The sequence below is a fragment of the Ambystoma mexicanum genome, chromosome 6q (assembly GCF_040938575.1).
Source record: "Ambystoma mexicanum isolate Mex_15411 chromosome 6q, UKY_AmexF1_1, whole genome shotgun sequence".
NCBI lineage: Eukaryota > Metazoa > Chordata > Amphibia > Caudata > Ambystomatidae > Ambystoma > Ambystoma mexicanum.
Window position 1 is genome coordinate 83,709,727 of NC_090937.1, and position 8,832 is coordinate 83,718,558.

An 8,832-nucleotide genomic window follows, 5' to 3' on the forward strand; every position below is an offset into this window, starting at 1 on the left:
TATGCCCAGTCCCAGCGCTGGAAGCGCCGGGCTCATAATGCTTGGGTGGACTTACCTGCAGCAGACCATGCTGCTTACTTGCCTGCCAGTTGAGCCTCTGATCCTCTTCTGTTTGGAACTACTTTTCCTGTTGGGTGGGGCAGGAGCCACTCCCTAGGTTCAGAACACTGGAACTCTTCTGGAAAGCAGGAATTCTTTTCTTACCTAGGCGTGGCTGTGGAAGGAGACACCTAAGCACTACAGGAGGCTATTTAAACCACACCCGATGGATGAATCTTGCTTTGCGTTATTCTGCATCCTCTGCAGCAGAACGCTCATCGTGTCTTCTGCATCTGATCCTGGGCCTAAGGAAAAAGGCTTACCATCCTGAATCCAGTCTTCAGCAACACCTACAAAGACAAGAAAGAACAGGTTAGCATTACGGTCTTCAGTGACAGCGCTTCACTTACCTGGTCCATCGGCTGTCACCAACGCCTCGCGCTGCATTCCGGCATCTGAAAGACAAAGGCTTACCTACTCTTCGTGCGCTCCGGAGGTCTTCGCACTGCATTCCGGCATCTGAAAGACAAAAGCTTACCAGCTCTTCGCACGCTCCGGAGGCCTTCGGCGCTGCATCCCGCATCTGAAAGACAAAACAAGGTGCGTTTAAAGACATTGGAGAACTTTAATACTCACGTGCCATTACTCCTTTCCACATCTAACCCAGTGGGTATTCCGGCACCCTGCAGCCGCTCCGAACTTGTACCTGCAAAATAAAAAGACAGTTAGAGCGCATCGTGAAGCAGGCAACAAGCGCTTACTTACGTGCTTCCAGGCGCTTCCATTCATCACACGGGCTCCATCTTCAACTCACTTCAGCCCGTCATCCGCCATCGCCGGAACCTGCAAAAACAAGAGACATCATTACTAAAGACTTTTAAAGACATTAGAATTACTCGAAACTTACCGTTCGTGCAGTAAACGACGGACAGCAGTCCTCTGAAGTCAAGAGGCCTGCCCCCCTTATCCAGTGAAGAAACTGGTTACAGCACCCTGCCCCGAGGCAGATGGAGAGCACGGCGTTCACTTACCTAAGGTGAGAGCATTAACCTTTGGGGTTCTACAGGAGAAGAGAAAGGGAAGAAGAGAGAGACATTCAATAACCCAGTTCATTAATCCCATATTTTCTATCTGCAGACATCTTACCCTTCGAGTCAGACATACAGTGCACAGAGGTCCAGCCCAAAGAGCCAGCCGTGTGTTACACATCACCTTTGAAGATACGGTATACGCCCAGTCAAGACCGGCGCCTCTACGGGAATCAGGTGAGCGTTACACCGGTGTTATGATGGTGAAGCGAATATGGCTGGGCATCAACGAGGTTTGCAAGCTTCGGTGGAAGAAGTCGAACCAAGGGCTAAATATGTGCACTGCTTTGCACATAACTTAACTGTAGATGTCCAAGATGCAGCTCATTGCGTGACCCCTGTACAGGAATGTCTCGTATTTTATGAAAGAATTATATTCATTTGAGATTCACCCAAGCAACGTGAATACATTAAAATTGAACTCTAATCTCCCTTCTGTCCTCATTCTCTTTGATCTATCCTCTGCTTTTGACATGGTCAACCATGCCATCCTGCTCAATCGTCTCTGGGACAACCTTGGTATTACTGATCAGGCCCTGGCCTGGTTGACCTCCTTTCTCATTGACTGACCCTCTCAGGTCCAATTGGGGTCTTTCCTCTTTTCTATCTTTCTCTCTACTTGTGCTGTTGCCCAGGGGTCTAACCTCTCTCCCTGGCTCTTCAGCCACTACCTGGCATGTCTTACCAACCGCATCTCTACTTTCTGCTCCAATTTTCAATGTTATGTAAATGACACTTAGCTCTCTTTCAGCCTCTCCTCAGCCACCTCTACTTCTTCTCTCATAACAGACTGTCTGGCCGCAATTCAGGAATGGTGTGCCGCCAATGATCTCTGCCTCATTGCCAGTAAGACTGAGATCCTCCTCATTGGGGAACCTGCTCCCTCCTTTCCTTTTTCTCTCTGGCCACCCACTCTAGGCCCTCTTCCTGCTCCTTCCTGTGAGGCTAAGAACTTTGGTGTCATGTTCGACTTCACCCTCTCCTTCTTTCCTCACATATCTGATGTCTCTAAGAAGTCAAACTATCAGCTGCACCTCCTCAGAGGTATTCTTCCTTTTCTCACTTTCTCCCAGAAGCTCACTGGCTCCAGAGCTCTGGTCCTCTCTAGGCTGTACTATTGCAACATCCTCTGTCTAATTCATCCTACCTCTACTCCTGTGAGACTTGTCCTTGGCCTCAGGCCCAGGGATCTTATCTCTCCAGCTTTGAAATCTCTTCACTGGCTCCGCTTTTCTGCAGGATCAACTTCAAGACCCTTTGCATTGTCCACAAGGCTTTCTGGGTCCTGGGACCGCTTTACCTCCAACTTTCTCTTCCAAAACATCTTCCTTCTCGAGCTCTCTGCTTATCCACCTCCAACTTTCTGAGGGTCAGAGAGTTGGGGCAGATCTTTCTCCTCGGCTGGGGCCTTCTTCTGGAACAGCCTCCCTGACTCTCTCAAACTTGAGCAGAACCACCTCTGGTTCCGGAAGCAACTCAAGACCTTCCTTTTCGCTTCCGCATTCTTTCTTCCTCTCCCCTGCTGATGCACCTGACTGCTCCCCGCACTGGTCACCCTCTGAACTCGGGCCCAGGCTCCTGCATGTCCAGTTGCCCTTGCAATGTCTCCAGGCTCCCCAGAACTGAAGGGTCTGTATCTGCAACCCTACAGTCCGTTCTCTCTGCACTTATGAGCCACCCGCTGGCTGCACTTGTGAGTTAACTGCACTTCCCCCTTCCCCTTGCGGTTCTCCCCTTCCCTCTTCCCTGCGCTTGAGAAATCTGAATGACACAAGGCCTAGTAAGATCGTTATTTTGTCCTCCCTTGTTTCCCCTTCTTTGTCTTGTCGCACCTAGAAACACTTGTGTACAGGCGTGTTAAAAATCCCACATCATATCATATTACAACAAAGTGGCAGCAGTGATAGGCTGCAACCGTTTTGCCCAACCCAACAGACCATTCTATCTGCCTCTTTGAAATCTGTGACCACTAACTATAGTGACTTGATTTACTTCTTGGAAGAATGTTCCTGTGACAGAAGTGAGGAAAGAGCAAAAGAAAATGGGTTCTGTTTCTAGCTGCAGAAATGTGAAATGTGTTTCAATCTCCAACTTATTTTACTGTTGTGGTGGGAGAAAATAAAAAGTCAATGTATGTTATAATATGGTATGCAGCCAATTGAAACGAAAACATGTAATACTGCTTTCGGAATAAATCCAATATGAATGTTGCTATGTTATTTAGGCCAGGCCAATATAAGATTACTCTGGCCTGGCTAGGGAGGTGCTCCATGTTTTTTTTGTGTGATGCTCTCTCAGCAGCATGTAGATGTGCTTTGCAACCATACGCAAGACTTCTCCTCGCTGCGTTACTCATTCTCTGCACAGTTAGTTTTGTGAACTCTGACCATTATAATTGGAAGTGACAGAATTATGGTTTCTCCTTTTGCAGTTTGTAAAATTAGCAGGAAGCCAAAAGTTCACTCGCTAGAATTGTCTTAACTGGCACCATTCTGTACGGTTTTGCGTTTTGTTCGTCGTGGCCTGTCCTGTCAATGTATGTGCTGCTGCTTTGCTAGTCCACCATTAGAGGCGTTTACCAACCCACCTCATGCGGAGGGTTTTTTGATGGATCATTTTTCTAGCACGTTCAAACTTTAATTACTGCATTGGAAAAAAGTACAGCTAGAATTCTATGAAGCATATGTCATTGTTAATGAGCTGAAGATCATTATGGGGCTTCTCTGTGAGGGAACTGTCAGAGCCCTTAACAGCGGTTGAAGTTCTTTTATTAATATTTTATTGTGATGTTTCCTTTTAATGAAACCTTTCACATTTCAATATGTTACAACAAAAATCAAATCATTGAGAAAAAGATAAAGGAAGGAAAGATTAGAAAAAAGACAGAAAAGATACAATAAAATACAATGATATATACCTTCTATAATTTGTTGTTCAAAAATTTAAATTTGGACATATCCTCTGTGATTTCTTCTAATCTCCTGAATGTCTCTACTAAAAAACCATGTGAGGCTATTATGAGCGACACAATGTCACCCCACATCAAACGAGCCCAAAATGTCTCCCCCATGTTGTTTGATTGAATAGACACTACTGGGCTAAAGCATTTAACTCTAGTGTCTTTAAGCTGAGTGCAGTGTAGAACCAGGTGTTTCAAGGTTTCACAAACGGTCCTGCAGTCACAAAATCTACAGTGTGACCTAGTCCCTGCCTCTGGTTTCCAGGAGTCTACGCGCTCTAATGTGGGGAGTTGGTTGAGACGAAAGCGTATGTACAATGCTCATATTTTGTTGCTAGGAAACAAGTACATGAATTTAGGAAGGTCCTACCATTTTCTTGGGAACCTTGCATGTTCACTCTATGACTTGTGACAAGATAGGTTGTCATCATCATAGACCAATCCATTGTGAATATATATATTTTTTTGTGACAGATGTCCTGGAGATCAATTCCTCTTCCGAGGAGTTAATGGCCTCCAGTATATCTACACAATTTGCCTTAAACACATTTAATGATGGTATGGACCGGTTTGTTAACAATACACCCAGGTCCCCATATAGACAGTTATTAGGAGGTAAGATCATTTTTTGATAGTTTGACAATTGCCTCCATTGGGTCCTCACCTGGAGAGAGATCAAGCCCAACTCATGCTGGATTATTTCATTAGGAATGGAATTGTAAAGGCCTATAGTCTCTTTCCATATCACCCTGTAGAGGAGGTCCCAAATGTAGCCTGCGCTCCAGTCGCCCATTTTGAAGTACCAGGAACATTCACACCAAAATATGTGACGTATGATGAGCAAATCAACCAGCAGAGAGCCGCAGTAGGGCTCTGCCCAGTGCCTATTAGAAGGATGACACCTATTGAAGTACCAATAACCAGACAACCATGGCCAGTGGGGTACCCATTGAGAAAACCCTACCAGCAAATGAGACGAAATGAAGATCACTTAAGTTCTGTACAGGGAGAAACCAGAAAGTCCTTAATGGAGGGCGAATGGTGATGTCACAAAGGCCTGGACTAACGTAAAGATAAGACATGAGGACCCAAGGATGACACAAAGAAACAAAATACCATGAATAAAGATATTGTGAACCTAAAGGAAGAGAACATTGTTGAAACACAAAGGAGCTTAAGCTGAGAGCATGGCGAATACATGCAACCAACTAACGCCTGTACATATGCTTGGAACCGCAAGAAGCTGAAGAAAATAGTGCGGCTTGCAATGCTTAGTAGAAGAATAGAGCGGCAAGCGCCATCGTATATGATCTACCTCAAAACAAAGCATGATATTATAAGTCTGAATCCACTTTGCATAAAAAGCAGAACCAACCCAGGTTATTCCAGGTCAACCGCAACAAGCTTCATATTTCAGCATCAAGAGGAAAAAGGCTGAATCGAAACTCAGAGGAGGCTGCTCGTGTCAGGAAAGCCAAGGCCACATAGATAGAAGCTGTAGATAGTAGCTACTTTTAATTGAAGCTAAGAACAGAATATCCTGACTCCGAGGAACCGAGATAAGAAAGCGAATGCAGGTGGCAGGGTGAAACGAAAATCAAATACATAAATGGAGAGAAACTAGGCAAATTCATGGTGTACTAGCACGTGACCAGCCATGCAAGAGGAGGCACAGTTTCACACCTACGCCTGGCACCAGCCCAGACAGAGATATAAAAACTTTTTCCAGACAGAAGATGCAGTTTCGGGGCCAACCACAGTAAACTAATTGACACATAGCCCATAAAGTGATGATTGATTGAAGGGAGGCAGGGTGAGCTAAGGGACGTCCTGCACCTGGTTGACCATTCTGCATGCTGCTTGGCAAAGTGGAAAGTTATGCATGGGGTTGATGCCAACCCAATCACAGTGAACCAAATAATCTAGGGTCCTATAATTAGTAGAACCAATGAGACGGCGTACTTTTAGTGACATCTACAGAAGTCATTTGTGAAGGAAGGGCTTAGATGCCCACCTGACAGTATTTACCCAATCCCCTCACTCTGTTACCATATACAGATATAGCACCTATATTAAAGTTACCGTTTCCTAACCAATAGAATTGCATGTTAATTTTGAGTGTTACACGTCAGATTATGACGCGTTTTGAGTATAAAAGTTATGTTGTCTGTGAAGCTCGAGGGAGTTGAGGCAAGACAGACTGTCACACTGCTGTCGATTTCCATGTTTCACAATTATTTTGTACTTGTCATTAAACGGACTCCCTTTTGCCAAACCATTGAGTTGTCCTTATTGATTGGTGTTGGAGTAAGAGACCCTGCACCCCCATCCATCTCGAGGTGCAGATATCTCGTCTTAAAGTACTGCAGGGCAAAACCTCGACTCTATGGGCCGGCCGGGGTCCCTCGGTACACTTGGTAGCAAAGATCGGATGGTTTATCGACTATCGATTATTAATTGAACTAAGACACCTAATGACCGTCGACATAAAGTAACTCTAGGTCTCCGGCAATATCACAAGTCCTTTGCCATTCAGCTGAGTAGACTGTGAAGCTCCCCGTAGACAATGGTAGTGTAGAAGAAATCTGCAGTAAGGACCTTAAGGGACCCATTTTCCCACATATCCCTTCCCATTACTATGGGCACCCGATTGGGGGAAACCGAAGAAGGCAGTAACGAAGGTGGTGATCTCGAGGATCCAGAGAGGAACCATGCGAACGGTGAGTGAAGAAAAAATGTTGTGCTTTGGCAAAAAGTGCATGCCTTAGAACAAGTAAAGGGAAAAGGTAACGGAGGGAGGAGGAAAAAACTAAATATAGTTAGAAGTAGAGAATACTGTATATATATAAGGGGATAATGACTTGAGAATAAATAAATAAATAAAGGTTACCGGGGTGGACACCCGAGAAGAGAGAGGTTACCAGGGCGGACACCTGAGAAAAGAGAGGATTCACCTTATTCCTGTGCTTTAATATAGCAGCTAGAAGAAACGCGTAACCAGAGTCCCACATAATGGGGAACAATTAGACTACCACAACATTTAAATACGTTGTGAAAGGGGTTCGTTTAGACTCCATGAAGGGGTAATGATTAGAGGCAGAGATATTTGTGTCCAGCTGGTGTCTGTCTGGTCTGTTAAGCGTCCGTCTTACATGTTCATGTTTTCTGTTGTGACATCATAAGTGGGTTTTTTTTGGCAAACTGTGTGAAAATGTTTGCGCGATTCACTAGCTGAGACAGAATCGCATATGAAGTAATGTTTTTGAGTAAATTGGAATATGTAAAATTTTTGTGAAAATTTGGATTGGAGCTTGCAGTGTTTGGTGCTCACTCATATTGTCACAAGTTGTTTAAACCACACAAAAGCATTGACAAGTTTTATATAAAAGGGGAGGGAACAGGTTTAAGCATGGAAGACATAACTCCATTAGCACACTTGTGCAAGCAATTGCCAAAGCACGCACCCAAGCAAAAGAAGTATAGCACTGAGTGGGTTAAAGATACTGCTCACAAGATGTTTATGCCATGGCCTCAAAATGGGTCTTTATCTCAAGCCGTCTTGCAACATATGACAACATATTTGCACGACACATATACAGGCAAGAAGTTGGAAAAACGCCTTGCCATTCTTGAATTGTGGAAAATGTACGAGCAAGCCAAGGAGGAGGAGCCGCCAACAGATTGGATACTTAATGTATGCACAGAGGGCGGTGAGATGCCTACTGCGCCACCTGCCCCGCCTGAATCGAAAGATGAAGGAAGTAAGGATGAGGGGTTATACCCAGTGAGGGAACTTAAAGCAGCCACAGGTTATAGCAACCCTGCATATGAGTCACCTACACATAGTAGTGACGAAAATCAAGGGATGGACAAGGACAGGGATATTACCTCCGCAGTCCCAAGGGACAAGGGGAGGCGCGATGATGAAAGGATGGATCAGGCACAGGCAAGTGCATCTCTCGACAAAGAGAGAGAAGGGAAGAGATGGAAAGGGAGCGGAGATAGAACTGATGAGATAGCATTTGCGAAAGATGAATGGATGGGAGGACAAGTTTAATTGAAATTCGATGGTAAAGGCATTGATGACGCAAGGCAAAAAGAGAGGTTAGATGAGACACAGAGAAAGGGGAAAGAAAAGGAATTAAGAGACGAAAGGATAAGAAGGAAAGACGGACAAAGGCGAGAACAGCTATATCGCGAGGAGCAAGAAAAACAGCTTGATCGCAACCCAAGATTAGCCTACGATCCAGACAGACAGAAGCAACAAAGGTTAGAAGAAGAGCAAAGGGTACGTGATAAAAGAATAAGGAGACGAAGAGATGAGGAAATGCAAAGGGCAGATGAACGTAGAAATGAAAAGAAAAAGGAAGAAGATAGGGTCAGAGAAGAGGCGAGGAAGCAAAAAGAATTTGATGACGATATCGAACGTAAGCGAAGACAGAGAGCACGCGATCTTGAGTATTTGGAGAGGGAAGTTAGAAATCTGATCCAGTTGTAGACTGGGAAGATATCGAGGAATTATTTCCTGCGTACGATTCAGTACCAGGTACATCTAGGGCGAATACTGACGATGACTTCGACACCAGAAGCATCGGAGAAATGATCGATAAAATATATGATGAAATGGGGCTAGAACAAATACCCCAAGGAGAGAGGGAAGACGAGCGCTTGGAAAGCACTCAGCTATATGACACTGAGGAGCTCACTCGTAGCAGTGGGAATAGAGAGCTATCTATGGATAGATTA